Source organism: Lissotriton helveticus, chromosome 6, assembly GCF_964261635.1.
Source record: "Lissotriton helveticus chromosome 6, aLisHel1.1, whole genome shotgun sequence".
Taxonomy (NCBI): domain Eukaryota; kingdom Metazoa; phylum Chordata; class Amphibia; order Caudata; family Salamandridae; genus Lissotriton; species Lissotriton helveticus.
The window spans coordinates 2,062,817,103-2,062,836,601 of NC_136067.1; positions in this window are offsets into that span (position 1 = coordinate 2,062,817,103).

A 19,499-nucleotide genomic window follows, 5' to 3' on the forward strand; every position below is an offset into this window, starting at 1 on the left:
CACAGTTCTTTTTCATTATACATAACACCTATTGCAGCGTTTCTGCCACATACCAGTCCTAGAGAGAGAGAGATTATGGTGTGCCCCATTGACTCACTAGTGAACTGGCACTCCAGCAGCATCCATTTTGCAGCTGTGCATGAAATGCCTTGTGGTGAGGATTCACATCTCTTCCCTACCTCTGCAAACACATGCTCATCTGACCCAGTCTACCTCTGTAGTGCTCTACCTCCTTCTTACCTCTTCCCTGGCAAGGAGAAGCAGAAGAACTCAGGGACAGACTGCAGCAGCAGATTTGGGCCCCATGGAGGGCAGTTTGTGCCCCATTCTGGGATGCAGATCATGATGGATTACACATGGGGCTGAGGCTATAACATGCCATGCTCCAGGGATGTCAAGAGTCCTTCCAGAAGTTGGAACAACGCAGCCTAATGAGAACACAGGAGACAGAAGTGACCTGTGAAGGGGAGACTGTGCTAGGCCAGTGAGCACCTCCTTTCTCCAGTTGGGGGCAGCTCAATGACCATTTCAGCAGGGTTGAGCATCTGTCCATCCAGGTGGCACTGACTGTAGAGGGTGATTGCAATAACATAAATATGGGGACCTCTCTTAATTTACTTAGAGCAAGGGAAAAGAGAGGAAAGTATAAACACAACAAGGAGAAATGTTCCTCATGGCTCACATACCTTTTACATTATGACATGGTTCATATCAATATTCTGTGTCCTTCAAGATATGCCAATAACATATATATTTTTTATATTTTCCAAACTTTTTGTTTGGGAGCAGCAGGTCTCCGGCATTCAGGACAGTGATGCAAGCTCTATCCTTTGAAGCCAGCATCATTGTGAGGCTGGATTAAGTGCAAGGAATGTCCTACAGCTCGAGGTGTCAGGTCCATATTGCTGTAAAAATTCACCAAGTACCAGATTTTCTCTGAGTTTAAAATCACTGACTGCGATATCTTGGGGCTGCTGGGATGGGCTTCCTGGAAGCACACGCTCCTTCTCTTGTACAACAGTCACATGTGGGTCTTCAGGTCCTCATCATCATTGTGGAGTCCCAGGTGCCACAGGACATGCATCGTCAAGAACAAGCACTCTGCATAGTTGGTGGATTTGAAATGAAGGCAGGTGCACCCATCTCCATTTTATTAGCAGGGTCAGCTGACTGATGCACATTACAGCCCTTATGTTTACTAGGGTTAGTGTCAGTCATCCTGGCAGAGGCCATCTTTAGGTAAATGGTTCATCCGATGATGAGTGCACTTCCCACCTCTGAGGTCCCCAGCATCTCAGTACACTTGGGGATTCACAATCCAGTCCTATCTGATTATCATCTTTTCCTTCATTCAAGAAGGTACGGTCTGATGCGAACCCTAGGGCAGACAGAGCGGATGAGTGCTTGGCCACCATGGGCTTGGATCAGGCCCATCTCCATTGGATGCCATTCATGGAATTGATGAGGACCTTTCACTCTTACTCAAAGGTCTGAGTCAATCCATAGAGAGTTAGAAGATTTCACTTGTCATGGCAAGTAAGCCCCTCTTGGAATGTTTTAGACAACAATACATAGGTAAGGCCCATTAGTAATCTATAGAGTGTACCTCTATGAGGAAACATGACAATGAAGAAAGCATCCCTCAATGATGGAGACGACAAAGGATCAAATATACTCCTCTGTGTTGTTCCTGCCTGCTGAATTCTCAGGTGTCTGATGTCTGCTTGGAGCAGAATGTTTGTTTCAAATACTTTCAGGGTTCCACTGGCTCGACGCCTGGTTGACTGGCAGAGCAAAAGGCATATTAAGTGGATATTTCCCATCCTAAACATTTGTTGAGGTTTTTAGCTTGGATACAGCTGGGAGTGTATCTAACATCATTCCCTTATATGGTTAATGGGGTGGGTCATCTGTTAATTGGCATGGAGGAAAGAACCTTTGGGTAGAGCAGGGCATCACCACTGCATTAAGTAAATAATGGGGTGAGTAAAAGGATGAAAGGGCAATGTGCTGAAATCCACATACAGGTGTATGTTATTTGCATGTACTAGCGTAGTAAAGCCAGGCCTATTGTCTTTCCCAATGCTTCATGTTAATATTAATGACCTAATGTAATGTACCACATGGCCAGCCCACAAGAGGGGGAAATGAGCCAGATCCTTCCTAGGTCTTAGCATGGACCTTCCTTGTTGAGAGGGATGGACAACAGATGTCATGGAGGTGGATGAGGACAATGGATGGCAGGGTTCTTGGGCAAGCTTTATTCTCTACACCCACTCGCCCCACTCTGTTGCTTCTGGAGTCACCAGCTCGGATAGTTATAAGCTGTAACTCACAATCTTTATCAACAGCTCTGTAATGAATCTGAAAATGATATAGGCACCTCCAAATGTACAATATCCTAATAGGTCCTGCCTTGACTTTGTATAATTGAAGCCCCTTCCAAACACCATCACTGACTCCAAACACTCCCCAACGTCATGTCACCAGCTCCCTTTTCGCACCCATCAAGAGCTATAACATTCAACCTGCAATGTTCGACGGCAAATGTAAAGCAAGGAAAGTGCCAAGAACCACAGCAGGTGCAGCTAAGTGCTCACCAACTACAAGAAGCATAAGAAGACAGACTTGAACAAATGCAGACCGCCACTTCAGGCTAAAGTCCCTCCTTTCTACTCCCATGTCCTCTACTCCTCCTACAGCTAACAGTGATCCCACCCATGGCCCAATCTATCACACCTTACTCTGATCCCACCCAGGACAAACCCTAGACCCATCACAATCACGACTCACTCTGATGCTTCCAAAGGCTCACTATTGTCTCACTTCATTACCACCCAAGACTCACCATCATCTCACTCAGATTCCACCCAAGGCTCACCATCGTCTCACTCTGATTCCACCCAAGGCTCACCATCATCTCACTCCGATTCCACCCAAGGCTCACCATCGTCTCACTCTGATTCCTCCCAAGGCTCACCATCGTCTCACTCTGATTCCACCCAAGGCTCACCATTGTCTCACTCAGATTCCACCCAAGGCTCACCATCGTCTCACTCTGATTCTATCATTCCACTTTCATTCCACCCAAAGCTCAACAATGTCTCACACTGATTCAACCCACAGGGCACCATCGTCTCCCTCTGACTCAACACATGCCTCATCCATTACAATCCAATCCTATCTCAGCCTCACCCTGACAGATACCACATCATCCTCGCCCCATAAGTTTGCAGAAGCCAAGTCAGCTCCCTGATTCATGGCTCTGGCTCCCCACCCAGCTATCTGTTTACACTACTCCTATCAAGCTGTTTCTACACAAATAAAATCACTGAAGGATAAATGACTGGATGTTGGTGACGCACCTCTTCTGGACTTCACACATTGGTTGCTACAGAATGTCTTGCAGCACTTCTCATCTGCAGCACAGCGGGTGTCATCTTGGCAGGTTATACCTGGGATACACGCAATAGGAATAGCAAAATGAGGTAGTGGAGGACAGGAACCAGCATGAACTAAAACCAAAGAAAAGAGGCAACAATTAAAATCTACATTTTTACAGATTTGTACAGCAGCTTCTTTCTCTTGATTCTCCCGGGCTGTTTTCTCTCTGCCTTTCTTGCCCTATTTCTGTCTCATTATTTCTCTTCTCTGCTCCCTCTACTGATTGTCTCTTTTGCTCATTTCCATCTGTCTCTCTTCATCTGCCCATCCTCTCTTTGCACCTCTTCCCTCTAGCTCTCTGCAAGCTCTAGCACTTCCCATCACTTTGTCTCCCTCTGACTTTCTTCTGAATGCCTCTGCTCTTCATCTATGTTCTCCCATCCACATTGTCATTGCCTTTCCTCCCACTCCTATCTTCTTCTCTTCAATTTCAGTTCCCTTCTTACCTTTTTTTCTTTGTCACCTGTTCACTGACTTTCCCTTATTTTTGTTGTTGCTCTGTCTTCTCATTGCTACCCCTGTCATTTCCCCCTTCCCACTTTGCTCTACTTCTCTTCCAACACCCTCTTCTCTCGCTGCAGATCTCTGTGGTCTCCTCTTCTCACTGCCAGCCTTCTTTCATTCATCATTCTTTATGTTTTCCTCTCTCTTTCCTTTAATTCCTATCACTCGCTCTGTCTTCTCCTTGACTTTTCTCTAGGCTCCTTCTTTTAAAGCTTTCTTCTCCAGACTTCTTGTCGTTCTTCCTCTTTTCTAATCTGCCCTTGCCACACTTTTATTCCATGTCACTCCTTCGCTTTCCACTAATCCTTTGTATTTCCTTACCCACTTTAACTCTCTTTTCTTTTTCATTTTTAGGTTGCACCATTACCAAACCTAAATTAGGACTATTTCCTATTGTGCCAAATAGGGGGCAGATGAATGTTCTACACCTAGCTCAACCAACCAGCTCCTGCATGCTGCTTGATGAGATTGAAGAAATACGAGAACAACAGATACCTGGTGCCTTCTAACTCACACACCAGAGAACATCTACACCATCCAAGGTAATGCTGGTAATAGAAGCATCGCTGGCAGTGCCTGGCCTGGTTGATATCAATAGGAGTGGCGCTGTCAATGCTTGGCCTGGATGGCATCAATAGAAGTGGCGCTGTCAGTGCCTGACCTGGATGATATCAATAGAAGTGGCGCTGTCAGTGCCTGGGCGGCATCAATAGAAGTGGCATTGTCAGTGCATAGAGTGGATGCCATGTGATAGAAGTGGCACTGTCAGTGGTTGGCCTGGATGGCATCAATAGAAGTGACACTGTCAATACATGGCCTGGGTGGCATCAATATTGTGGCACTGTTAGTACCTGGCCTGGGTGGCATCAATAGAAGTGGCTCTGTTAGTACCTTACCTGTCAGTGCCTAGAGTGGATGGCATCAACAGAAGTGGCACTGTCAGTGCCTAGAGTGGATGGCATTGATAAAAGTGGCCCTCTCAGTGGCAGGCCTGGATGGCATCAATAGAAGTGGCGCTGTTGGTGTATGACCTGGTTGGCATCAACAGAAGTGGCTCTCTCAGTGCCTGGCCTGGATGGCATCAGTGGATGTGGTACTTTGAGTGCCTGGATTGGATTGCATCAATGGAAGTGGCACAAGAAAGCCACAATGCCCCTGCACTTGTACAGAATATTATAAAGGTGTCTGGATACTAAAATGTCATCTATGCTCAGTTTGAAGAACAGATAGAACAACATCCAATTCATACAACTCGTTCAATAGTGGGTGACCATCGTGAGACAAAATAGAGAAAGAGGTATAGGATGTAGTCCGTTGCTGGTGTGAGAAAAGTTCGGTTTATTGTTCCTTTAGGTAGGCCAACACGTGTTTCATCGCAGGGAAACAGACTGCGAATCTTCAGGGCCTATTTATTGAGGTGTGGAGGCCACCTCGGCTCGATTGTTTCAAGGGGATCTTGTAAGGCGGAGTTTCACTGTGTGTGTGAACACACTCCGTAAGACCTGATAAGTCTCATTAGTAAAGCACCCAAATTTAAACCGGGAGGAGAGGATTAACAGGTGACTCCCGTCCACGGAAAACGGCGCCGGGAAACTCAAGAGGGAGAACTACTGGGAAAAGGTGTACCCGCCTTTTCTTTGTTTATGGACATCGCTACATGATGGGAGTCACCTGTTAATCCTCTCCTCCCGGTTTAAATTTGGGTGCTTTACTAATGAGACTTATCAGGTCTTACGGAGTGTGTTCACATTGAACGAGTTGTATGAATTGGATGTTGTTCTATCTGTTCTTCAAACTGAGCATAGATGACATTTTAGTATCCAGACACCTTTATAATATTCTGTACAAGTGCAGGGGCATTGTGGCTTTCTTTTGTTCTTGTATGGACCAAGCTTGGTCCATCTTTGAGCAGTGGTGAGGTTCTACCGTTCGCCCTATTGCCTGTACTAACCATTGAATAACCTTCATTTCTACCTTTAAACTTTACGGATACTCTGGCTGTGCGCCTTGTAATTCTGGAACACTCTTAAAAACCTCCTAGTTGTTTGCACAATGGAAGTGGCACTGTCAGTGTCTGCCCCAGGAGGCATTGATAGAAGTGGCACTGTCAGTGTCCGGCCTTGATGGCATCAATAGAAGTGGTGCTGGCAGTGCTGGGCCTGGATGGCATCAATAGAAGTGAAGCTGGCAGTGCCTGCCCACGGTTGGCATCAATAGAAGTGCTCCTTTCAGTGCCTGGTGTCGATGGCATCAATAGAAGTGCCGTTGTCAGTGCCTGGAGTGGATGGCATCAATAGAAGCGGCACTGTCAATACCTGACCTAGATGGCATCAATAGAAGTAGCACTGTTAGTGCTTGGAGTGGATGGCATGGACTGCGGCAAAAAGGATGCTGTACACACAGCCTATGACATAGAGTTCTGCAGAGCACAGTGTGGCACTGAACCCAAATGCACCATCAGTACTGGTGGCTAGCCAAGACAGGTTCTTATAGCCACTGGTGCACCCACGATGTCAAGGGACAGGTTATCGATTCACACTTGGCCCATTGGTTAAACTCACCAACTTCTGGAAATGTGTCTACCACAACCCCACTCCACTTCCGCTGCAGGAAGTATTCTATCTCATACCACATGTGGTACAGATAAAGGCTCTATAATCTTTACATTACTCAGGCTGGGTGTAAAAGAGTCCTTCGCTGCAGAGCTGCAGGGCTCCCACGTCCAGAGCAGCAGGTCACCAGTATCCACCCCGCGGAGAACTGACGTCAATAACTGACTTAAGAGTCAGCTCATTTCACTGAATGTCACTCCCACCCCCACTTCACACAAGTTTACGTCAGCGCAATGCATCAGTGAACTACAATGAATGTGGAAAGGTAATGGTAAAACAAACTAGTACAAAGAATTAAAAGAACAAATGGCACACAATGCAGTGATTAACTTGGGACACTCATTTCATCTTTGTTAGCGTGGGTCCAGCAACTTTCATGATTTCAGTCCCAAGAACGTATAGAAACATCTGAGCTTCTTCCTGTGTGCATGGATGATCTCTTGTGAGCTGACCAGATTAGGAAGACAAGCAGACTGGAATGATCCAAATCACTGGGCTTACTTACAAGATGCCTGCACTGTCGCAGCGTCACTTTTTTTTAAATATATTTCTTTTTATTGAATAAAGCATCAGTCAAAATCACATTACAGCGGAGTTTGCCATTATACAAATAACACTTCGGGGGGCACAGGAAGTTTGAGTGCACACATGATAAGGAACTTCACGGGGAAGGGGGCTCATCAAATACAGCATTTTTGGGTGCAACACATCTCTCTCCTCTATGACAATTCCAGGGTCCCCATATCAATGACCACTTTCGAGGGCGTCCCCTCGCCAGATAAATAGTTTTTCCCCTAAACATACTCCTATATAAGTTGTTTTCCCATACCTCCAAGGTGGGAGGTTGTTCGGCTCCCCACAGCTGGGCAATATTTATTTTCGCTATCATGAAGCCCAATGTAGCCCACTGCGTCTTTGCAGAGTTTGGTCTGTGGGCTCCCATATGTTTAGGAGGCATCTCCTCGCCTCTGGCAGGAAAGAGACCCCCAATACCTCATGCATAGTGTCATGAATCTTGCACCAGTACTCTGTAATATATTTACATTCCCAGATGATATGCAGGAATGTACCCGTAAGACCACACTTTCGTCTACACAAACCGGAATCAGATAAACCCATGTGTGCCGCCCGGGGTCCCGTAACGTAGACCATATGCAGTACCTTAAGTTGAACAATCCACAACCGAGCTGGAATGGCAACGTCTTTTGGGGAGGACACGGCCGTCTGCACGTCCTCATCGTCTAATTCTATACCATCTTGGACCCACCTAGCACTCAACGCCTCAAGAGGATCAGCTCTATGATTAAGTAGCTTCTTATATATCAAGGAGATCATTTTTTCAGGGAGGTGGCCATCAAGAATTCTATCCTCAAGAGGCGAGGCAATCCAGGAGATCCGCCTCTCCAGGCAGTGCCGCCTGGAGCGAATGACCAATTTGTGCATAACGGAAGTACTCTGAACTCGTCAACTCATATTCCGTCCGCAGTTCTTCAAACGACTTGATCCTCCCCTTACCCCATATATCCTTAATGTTGGAGATCCCTATCAGGTCCCACTTATCGAACCCTTTTGTCCTCCAAAGCTTACCTAACTTCTCCAAGTCAAGCGGGGTTGCCAGGGTCAGTTTATATCTCCACTCCAGAGAATTCGTGGCATTATGCCAAATCCGAACTGCGTGCTTGGTCGGCCCCCGTCAAGGCCAGTTTCGTCGGTTTCGAATACAGTGCCCTGCTGTACCCACCCCCGGGGAGAAGCCATTTATCCATGGCATAGCCCGGATCCGCGACTGGACCGTACGTGCCGTGGTTGATCGCAGCCAGCTGGGAAGCCCAATAGTACCTTTTGATATCGGGGAGGGCAATGCCTCCATCATACCAGGGAAGTGTCAGCTTAGTTAAAGCAATACGGGGTCTGCCCTCCCACAGTAGACTACGCTGCAGCCTTTCAACCTCACGAAAGTTGCTGGCTGGCTCAACATCCAGGGTGTTCTGAAGAGCATAAAGGAAGCGAGGCAGAGCCGTCATTTTGAAGAGGGCCGCCCGACCCAACAAAGAGAGCGGGAGTCTTCTCCAGTTAGCAATGCACTCCTGAGCCTCTGCAAAGGGAGAAGAAAGTTTTGGGCATATCTAACCGCCCGATCAAGAGAAATGAAAATTCCCAAATATTTGAACCCTTCCGTATTGATTTGTTGAGGACAGTGCCGAGGAGGTGCCGGGGGATCCCCCCTCAGGACAAACAACAAGGATTTCCCCCAATTAATGGAAAGCCCTGAATTTTTACCAAAAGAGGCCAAGACGTCAAAAACAACAATAATGGACTTCCGGGGAGAGGTTAGATAGAGCAGAATATCATCTGCGTACAAGGATATTCGATCTTCCCATTCCGGGGACCACCGAAGACCCGGAATAAGGGGTTCCCAATGCAGTCAGGCTGCTGGTGGCTCCAGGGCCAGCAAAAAAAGAAGGGGAGAAAGAGGGCAGCCCTGCCTGGTGCCCCGACCAAGCTGAAATGATGCTGAAACCCTGTTGTTAACCACTATTTGGGCAAGTGGTTCAGTATACAGTAGACTTACCCAACTAATAAATTCAGGACCGAATCCGAACTTGGCCAGAACCGCCCACAAATAGGGCCACTCGATAGTGTCAACGGCCATTGTTACGTTAATCGAGACAATTACGACTGGCTCCATCAGAGTATGGGCTCTACCTATCACCCCATGCAGTCGGCGCAAATTTAGGGCCGTGTTTCTGTGGGGCATAAAGCCCGACTGATCCGGGTGGACTAGGCCGCTCACTACTTTTACCAGCCTATTTGACAGAAGCTTGCCAACATTTTGGGCCCGGCGTTTAATAAGGAAATGGGCCTATATGAGGCACAATTAGTTTTGACCTTACCCTCCTTATGAATTACTACCACTGAAGCAACTCTTTGGTTGCTAGCGAGGATCCCTTTTTCCTGATACTCGACATACATATCCTTCAGGTAGGGCACCAACGTATCAGGTTTGAGTTTATAGAGTTCAATAGGGAGCCCATTTGGGCCCTGCGCCTTACCCGAATTCAAAGAACGGATAGCATGGGCAATTTCGTCAGCCGTTAATGCACTATCCATGAAATCCCGATCCTCTGAGGAGAGACACGGGAGCTGTATATCTTGGAATAACAGATGAGACTCGTCTTCTGCTCGATCAGAGACCGAAGTATAAACTGTCTGAAAATGGGCCACAAACCTGTCAACTATGCCTTGCGGGTCTGTAAGCGTAGTTCCCTCCTCCGTGATGAGCTCTGGGACAATGCGGTCAGCCCAGTCCTTTTTGTCTAACCAAGCAATAAGTTTCCCCGCCTTATCCCACAAGTCATGAAGCCTACCTTGCTGTTCCCTGCCAAGAGCCTTGGCCCTATCAGTGACCAGTGATTTGTAGTCATGCTCTTTGAGGCTCAATAGATAAAGTTTGGCCTGCGTCACTTCCGGTTCCAATTCACCCTCCAGCAAACTAATCTCAGTCTCCAAGTCGACCACCTCCCTGTTCCTTTCCTTCTTAGAGCCCACTATCAATGACAGGGCCTGACCCCTCATAACCATTTTAAAGGCCTCCCAAAGTGACATGGAAGAGGATACTGGCCCCTCATTGTTAGCGAAATAATCCTCCAGTGCCTTATTGAGGTCCTTGTGGAGTTTGAGATTACCTAAATGCCATGGATTTATGGGGGACACCCTCCTCGTTGTACCCAAAGTTATGCACAGCCAGACCCACAGCGGAGAGTGATCTGAAATGCTCCTGGCAAAATGTGTGGCCTCAGTAATGTAAGACGCTTGGGCAGCCAGAACCAAACAGTAATCCAGTCGGGAGAGGCTATTGTGGGCCCCCAAATGAAATGTGTATTGCTTTTGGTCAGGGTGAAGCAGTCGCCAGCCATCCATCACGCCCATTGCATCCATAAAATCAGGCAGCCACCACAGAGCTTGCCCCGTATCCCACGGGGGATATCTGTCCATCATTCCAGAGGCGACGGCATTAAAGTCCCCCCCCAGGACTAAAAGTCAAACCGGAAGATTAAGCAAAAGCTTCCCCAAGTCTGCAAATGTCATGCATTGCTGCTCCGGGGGAACATAGAACGACAGGAGGGTAATGTTGTGCCCCTTACACCGACCCATAGCCCCGGTGTATCTGCCTCTGTCATCCTCCCATGTGGAATCAATCACCAAGCGGAACGCCCTCTGAATTAATATGCCCACTCCCCTGGAGCCTGATGTGAAACCCGAATGGGCCACCAACCTTTACCCCATTCTGTGCATGGCCTTGCATGTGTTCCCGACTAAATGCGTCTCCAGAAGTAGGGCCACATCAGACGCCTGCCTCTTGAGATACTGAAGGACTACACTTCGTTTAATTTTGTCCCCAACCCATTCTTATTCCAACTCAAAATCTTCAGTTCCCTACCCCCCATCGTCTACATAGAAGAAGTGACAATCCTCTGTCTGCTGCATAAAAATCAAGTGCAACGTGCTGATGCAATTAACTAACCACCCAACAGGTGAAACAAACTGCCCCCCCAAAACCCCCCGCCACGCTACCCTGCCCATTAGGCTCAGAACTGCCCATGAAAACTGCAGAGTGCCTGTCGCCCTGAACATTCAAAAGAAAGAACAAAAAAAAGGTGGGTTAGAGTCCAGGAGCCGCGGTCAGCGCCCAAACGTCCGTAGTAATGAGTCCAAAGAAATGACACTTGTGCAGTTACTGAACCCCCACACCCCACCAATCAAATCAAGGATATGTCACGCTCCTCCCTCCCCACACACCCACCCCCCCACCCCCCCACAACAATACAAACGTTCAACTGACTGCTTATTCAGGAAGGCTGAGCGTCCGCAACGCCGTCCTCTCCTCTGTCTGCTGAGGCCTGAGATTGCCGGTATTCGAGCCACTCCACCACCGCCTCTGGCTGATCATAAAACCATGATCGGCCCTACGCTTCAACTCTGAAACGGGCAGGGAACAACATTGAGTACCTCATGCCCCTCTCCCGCAGGTCTCGCTTCACCGACAGGAAGGATTTCCTCTGCTTTTGTACTCTTTGCCTGAAGTCTGGGAAGAAAGAGATGGTGGTGTTTACATACCGCAGAGGGGCGCTGGCCCTCGAGCTCTGAAGAATAGCATCTCTGTCTCGATAATTAAGGACTCGGGCCAACATGGGCCACGGGGGAGCGCCCGGTCTGGGACGGCCGCCCGGGACCCTGTGCGCCCGCTCGATGACAAAAAACTTACTGAGGCCCTTCGGTTTCAGATGCTTGAGGATAAGATCCTCTACAAATAGGTCAGCGGCTTGACCCTCTGACTTCTCAGGCACACCCAAGATGCAGAGATTGTTGTGACTGAGGCGGCCCTCATAATCATCCAGCTTGAGGTCGAAGGCCACGCGGGAGTCACGCAACTCCCGGACCTCCATTTGCAGTTCGGAGACAGGGCCGGTTGCTCCACGCACCGCACGGCCCCCCCATGAGTGTGCCCGTGTTGCCCCCGCTGCTGCCTTGAGTCCGCCCTGCTGCTGAGTATTGTGCCTTTTGTATTTGTATTTGTATTGTATTTTGTGCCCTGTGACTGTTTTTGCCTTGGTGTCTATTGTATTTCTCCTCGCTGCCCTACGCGACCGTCTTCACGCTCTGTGCACCCCCCCGCTCCCCCGCCGCTGCTCCCCTGCAGCCCCGCCCCCTTTGTCTTCTGTACCCAGCCCCCTTCCTATTCGCCGCCCCGCTACCGCCTCCCAGCTGCTCCTCCCTCCCACTTGGCCATTTATGGCAGAGACCACGCGAACGCGCAGCAGGCGCGCCGATTGCGCGCCGAAGGCGCGCCAAAGGCAAGCCTGTCTGCGCCGTCCGCACCTGCACCGCGCCCAGCGCCAGGACCCCTGGCCCCCGACGATGCCAGCCCACATGACAAACTTACGACGACGCCACCCTCCGCGCACTCAACGCCGGCCCAAACCCCGCCTGCTACCGAGCCATCCCGAAACGCACCCACGGACCCTTCACCTGCCAAGCCTGCAAATTCACCTGCCTCTGAACCTGTACTGCTCCCGCCAAGCCAGGCACCAGCAACACTCACCTCAAGTGCATCCTGCTCAACACCCGCTCCATTCACAGACACGCCGTCGAACTCTGGAACCTCCTCGACACAACATCACCAGACGTCGCCTTCCTCACAGAAACCTGGATAAACACCTCCTCAGCCCCCTACATTGCCATAGCCATCCCGGATGGCTACAAGATCACCCGGAGGGACCGTGTCAACCAAACCGGAGGAGGCATCGCCATCGTCCACAGAAACACCATCCGAATCACGACCAACTCTGACGACACCCTCACCGTCACCGAGCACATTCACTTTTAAATACACACCGACCCCAAGACCACCCTCAGAGGCACTCTCATCTACAGACCCCCGGGACCAGGCACACAATTCAGCGAAGCCATCGCAGACTTCGTCACCCAGCACGCCCTAACCTCCTCAAACTACATCCTCCTAGGGGACCTCAACTACCACCTGGAGAACAACAATGACAGCAACACCGCCGCCCTGCTGGACAACCTCGCCAACCTCGGACTCAAGCAACTGGTGAACACCCCCACCCACTACGCCAGCCACACGCTAGACCTCATCTTCTCCTCCAGCAAGCATATCTCCTTCAGCCACTCCACCGGACTACACTGGACAGATCACAGCTGCGTCCACTTCAACTTCAGGAGAACCACGACCCACCACCACCCGCAACAGGTTCCCCACAGAAGCTGGAGCAAGATCACCGCCGACCAACTCACCACCTACCTCAGTCAGAACCCTCCCACCAACACGAGGGACCCCAACGAAGCAGACGCAACCTCACACAGTGGCTCACCAACTGCGCCGATGACCTCGCGTCACTGAAGAACCCTCCCAGCAGACCCGGCAGCAAGAAAGCCTCGTGGTTCACCAACGACCTCAAAAACTCCAAGAAAACCTGCCGCACCCTCGAGAAAGCCTGGCGCCACAACCAGATAACAGAGAACATGACAGCCCTGAAGAAGGCTACTCACAAACACCACCAGCTGATCCGCACCACCAAAAGGACAACATTCAAAGAGCGTCAGGACAACAACACCCACAACAGCAAGGAACTCTTCAGCATTGTTAAAGAGCTCTCCAACCCCAGCGCCTGCAACAACGACATCACACCCTCGCAAGACCTCTGCGACTCACTTGCCTTGTTCTTTCACCGCAAGTTCGCCGACATACACAACAGCTTCCTCGCACAGACCACGCACCCAACCACCGAACCAGCACCCCCCACCACCACCCTCTGCACCTGGACCCCAGTCAGCATCGAAGACACCACCCGTACGATGAACACCATCCACTCCGGCTCACCAACCGACCCCTGCCCACACCACATCTTCAACAAAGCCGACTCCATCATCGCATCCCAACTCTGGGACATCATTAACAGCTCCTTCGCATCCGCCACCTTCCCGGAGAGCTGGAAACATGCCGAGCTCAGCACCCTCCCGAAGAAACCCACCGCGGACCCCACGGACCGCAGGAACTTCTGCCCCATCTCGCTCCTCCCTTTTCCTGCCAAAGTCATCGAGAAGACCGTCAACAAACAACTCTCTGCCTTCCTCGAGACAAAAATATCCCTTGACCCCACGCAGTCCCATTTCCGAGCAAACCACAGCACCGAGACCGCCCTCATCGCAGCTACCGACGACATCAGGTCCCTGCTCGACAACAGGGAAACAGCTGCCCTCATCCTCCTGGACCTCTCAGCAGTCTTCGACACCGTATGTCACCGCAGAGAAACACAGTGACCCGCACAAGGGAAATTATATACAAAATGTAAATTTTGACAAAATAATGCAACACTATTTTTCAAATATATAACAAAAACGCTTTCCAGAAAGAGGCGAAGTCCGAATCTTGAAAGTTGTATTGGAAAACTTTGTATTCAAGAAAATTAGAAATTCAGGAATATGCTAGCTGCCAACGCGTTTCGTCACAAACGTGACTTCTTCAGGGCTCTAAAATCGATAGAAATGTAATGGGTAGAGCTTGCATCGCTTGAGCAGGGATACACCAGAGAAAGAGGACACTAAAAAACGTGTTTCCTAGTCCCCCTCGTTGTTGATGTGGCTTTCAGGTTTGTAATAAATTGTACAACAGTTTTCAATATTTATCATCCGTATCACAAGAATATTGACAAAGGTAATATGGTGTATCCCCAATGACGTATCTCTCTCTTACACGTGTAATTTTGGGAGTACAGTAGCGCCCATCATGGTTTGTTCAGTAAGGGGCGGGCATTTTTAGCGTGCCGCTGGCGTCTCGTACAGGGTCCTTTCCAAATAGGTCTGTATGTCACCGCACCCTGATACAGCGCCTCAGCAACACCAGAATCCAAGGAACGGCCTTGGAGTGGATCATCTTGTTTCTCGCCGGAAGAACCCAGAGAGTCCTCCTCCCCCCGTTCCGATCCGCGGCCACCGAAGTCATCTGCGGCGTTCCGCAAGGATCCTCGCTCAGCCCCACCCTCTTCAACGTCTACATGAGCCCCCTTGCAGCCATCGCACGCCATCACAACCTAAACATCATCTCCTACGCCAACGACACCCAGCTGATCATCTCCCTCTCCAACGACCCGGCCACCGCAAGAGCCAGCCTCCAGGAAGGAATGAAAGACGTCATGGAATGAATGAAGCTCAGCCGTCTGAAACTGAACTCAGACAAGACAGAAGTCCTCATCCTGGGACCATCCCCCTCTGCCTGGGACGACTCCTGGTGGCCCCCTGCCCTGGGCACCGCCCCCAAGCCAACGGACCATGCACGCAACCTGGGCTTCATCCTGGACTTCTCCCTCACGATGACCAAGCAAGTCAACGCCGTCTCGTCATCCTGCTTCAACACCCTGTGCATGCGCCGAAAGATCTTATGGTGGATCCCCACCAAAACCAGGAATACGGTCACCCAGGCCCTCGTCACCAGCCGACTGGACTACGAGAACACCCTCTACGCTGGAACCACAGCCAAACTCCAGAAAAGACTCCAGCGCATACAGAACGCTTCTGCACAACTCATCCTGGACATACCCCGTCACGGCCATATCTCTGCCCATCTGAGAGACCTGCACTGGCTCCCCGTCAGCAAGAGGATCACGTTCAGACTCCTCACCCACGCACACAAGGCTCTCCACGACATGGGCCCCAGATACCTCAACAGCTGCCTCATATTCAACACACCCAGCCGCCAGCTCTGATCCGCCAGCCTCGCCCTATCCACCGTCCCACGAATTTGCAGAACCACCGCCGGAGGAAGCTCTTTCTCCTACCTGATGGCCAAGACATGGAACTCCCTCCCCACCCACCTACGGCTGACCCAGGACCATCTCTCCTTCAGGAAACAACTCAAGACCTGGCTGTTTGAGCAGTAGCGACTCCCCCTCCCCCCAGCGCCTTGAGACCCTAGCGGGTGAGTAGCGCGCTTTACAAATTTGCTGATTGATCCACAAGACTGGAAGAAGTAAGCTCAACTTGCATTACCTTCTCATTTAGTTTCCCCATATCTGCACGAATCAAGTTAATGTCAATTGCCATGGAGTTCATTCTGTGTTCAAGCGAGGTTTTAGCCCTAGGTATAGCGTCCATGACATCTTTCAGGGAGGGTTCAGGTTCCTCCTCAAGCAGAGCCCCTTTCACTGAATCTTCAGAAAGCCTTGCCTTTTGCGTATCCTTAGCGATTGTGTATCGATCCAGTTTATTGGCTTGGACCGCTTTCGAACCTTTGACCCCGGTGCCTTTCACACGCTCCATTTCTCAAACTCCAATGCTCAGTTGGGGGCCAGCCGCAAGAAACAGCCAATCAATACGCCCTGCACCTCAAATCAGATCCCGAGCCCCCTGTACAATGCTGCACCAAGGGCAATCACTTCAGTCTTTTGGAAAATAAATCACCCAAAAAGCACATTCCAGGCGCGCAGCATTCGGGATATAGCAGTCCGTTGCAATCTGCCACTTCGGGGGTCACCACCTGTGTAGCCTCAGTGGCCTCCGAGTACCCATCTACCGCGCCGCCTCGCTCACTCTCTGATCCCACTCCTGGTCCCATAAGCGCCCACGGCCAGAGAAGCACCAGCACACTCCAGATGACTGCTTTAATTGCCCGCTGTGCCTACCTTCAGTCCGGAGGAAAGGAAAGTAGTAGGGCGGGAGGGCCCCCCGCCCAGCATCCACCAAACAGCCACGAAATAGTGTCTTCTTAGGGTCACCACCACACCATCCTTAAAATCTACTGCGTAACTCAACCACAGGAGGCCTCCGCCACCTCGCACAGGACACATCTCTCCCCTCCTCACTCCAATGAGGACAGTCACTATGACCGGCAAGACTCAATCTCCAATGCTGAGCAGCACCCACACCACGGGTGCTGCAAGGAGTTTTGAAGGCCCAGCAGGGGGGGGCAGGTGCACCACAAACACAGCAGGGAGAGGCTCCTGGGATCGGCAGTCCGCACCGTGCCCCCAAAGGCAGGCAAATTTCCCTCTCCAACATGGAGCGGAACCCGCGCAGCCGGCTCCACGATCTATCTTGAAGGCTCCACCGGGAGGGCCGATGACCCACAAATGTGGCAGGCAGAGGCCCCCTGGGGCCGGCAGTCTGTCCCGCGCTCACAATGGCAGGCAAGTCTCCTTCTCTGAGGCGCAGTGGCACCAACGATCTAGACACCGGCTCCACCACACACCAGTACACCGATGTCCTCTGGGGTCAGCAGGGGGGGAAAGGAAGTCAAGAGTTCGTAAGGGGGGCTGCAACTGACCAATTAAGCGGTGACTGCCGCAGCTGCGACCGCCGTAGCAACACCGCTGCCCCTTCCACTCATTGCTCCCTCGTACTGGCGGAGCGCTGCGCCACATAGCCCCGTGGTGGGATTACACTCGGCGACGAAGCGGCACCTTCTTCGGCTGCGGCCCCTCCTTCCAGGCAGACCGAAAGTCACTCCTGATGGGCCAAAGCGTTTGCTGTGGGCCCAGGCTTCAAAGCCTAAACACGGCCAACCTCAAGCCACGGCCACAATACCACAATTCCGACCACCAACAACTCTGGGGCGGGCGGCCCAGGCTCCGCTACTCTTCCGGCACCAGGGGCTGCACACCGGACTACAGGATGGTAATTAAGGATAGATGTTTGAAATCACTGAGAGCGGAGCTCAGACACTACGTGGCCATTCCGGATCGCGCTTGGAAACGACCCTGAGCCTCCCTTTTTTTGATGCTCTAGTGGCGCAGGCCTCTCAACCATATCTATAATGCCATGCAAAGCCAAGTCTTTGCACTGCTTGCCTTACTCCATGGTGCTTATTCACAAGCCCCTTGCACTGCCAGTACATCACTTTTTCCCATATTAAAAGTGACACTCCGCCAACACAAGGAGCTTGCAAATAATCCCCACAGAGAAAGGCAAAGTAGTCCAAACCTTAACTCTGTGTAAAGGAGGCTTCCCATGGGTGTAGCAGTGGGTGTTCCCATACGACACCCATGGATTTTGATGCTACCACCACGGTGCAAGGGTGCCTGCATTGCAGGTATGATTGTTTTGATGCAGGAGGTACACCATCCTACACAAAAATATATTTAATGGTGTTTTGCTCCTTCTATGTGTGTTTGCAGAATGTGGCACACACAGAAAGAGCAAAAACTGCTGCCTCAAATGTACAAATCCTTGTAAATCTGGGGCAGTGTCAAAAAGCAATGTATGTTGTGTGGCTATGTCTACAGCAACACTTATTGCAATCCTCTTTGCCACAGATAACTGCTGTGAGGTGGTCCATATTTAGAAGGCAATGTTAAGCTACGCAAAGTGACTTGGAGCCGCTTTGTAAATATGATATACAGGAAGAGGGGGGTCCCCGCAAGGAGAGAGTGTTGTGTACAACACACACTAAGAAAGTTTATAGTCCAATCAAACTAGAAAACCTTCAATCCAAATTACTTATGAAAAATATTGTTCTTTATTTAACAATACCTGATTTCATTTGTAAAACAACCATCATATTTACATTTAGTAATAGGCCCCAATCGGGTAGGAAAGGGAAGGAAGAGGGAGTGCTCAGGGCAGTGCAAAAGTCATAGAGAATTAAGTACAATCAAGAAAAAGGTGCAATTGCTACAATTTTACATAGAATTTGAAATGACTCAAAATAAAGCCAAAACAGTTAAGGCATCCTTTGAAAACTGTCAATCTAAGAACATTCTGCATCTACATACATAGTTGACAAAAATCATGGGCATGTGCCGGAAGTCCAAAAAAGAAAGGAAGAGGCGTCGACGTTTCGACCCCTAGCCGTAGGTTACTTATAATCTTATAACGGGGTCTTCATCAGGACAAATGCAGGGGGGTAGTGGGGCATTTGAATATCAAATTTTGACACGTGGTTATAAGAAGTGATGGTGGTATAAAAATACCAGTTGCCGCTATCCACACTCGGGCAAGGTATCAATTAATTACACGAGTTATTAGATACAGGAAGTAAAACGCTGTCGGCCTTTACCCAGGGGATATTAGTTCTGAAGTGGTTTGATAGCGTAGCTTTTAATTGGGACTCTACATGGCGGGGTACCGAGAGTCCAGGCAATTGATAAATGTTATATGGTTTCGCCACTATAAATGTGTCTTGTATTTTGCAAGCTCGATCTCAAAACTGAACGAGGCGTCAGACGGAGTTGGGTTTGAGGAACAGCAGACTACAGCCACCTCGAAAAAACCGGATAATTTCCAAACGAGGTCTGCATCCCCGGTAATGGATTACGGGAAGCAACGTGGCGGCTAGCACTTTGACGTCGGAGGACGTAGCAGTCGTCTAACCCTCGCCTCGTTCAATTTTGAGATCGAGCTTGCAAAATACAAGGCACATTTATA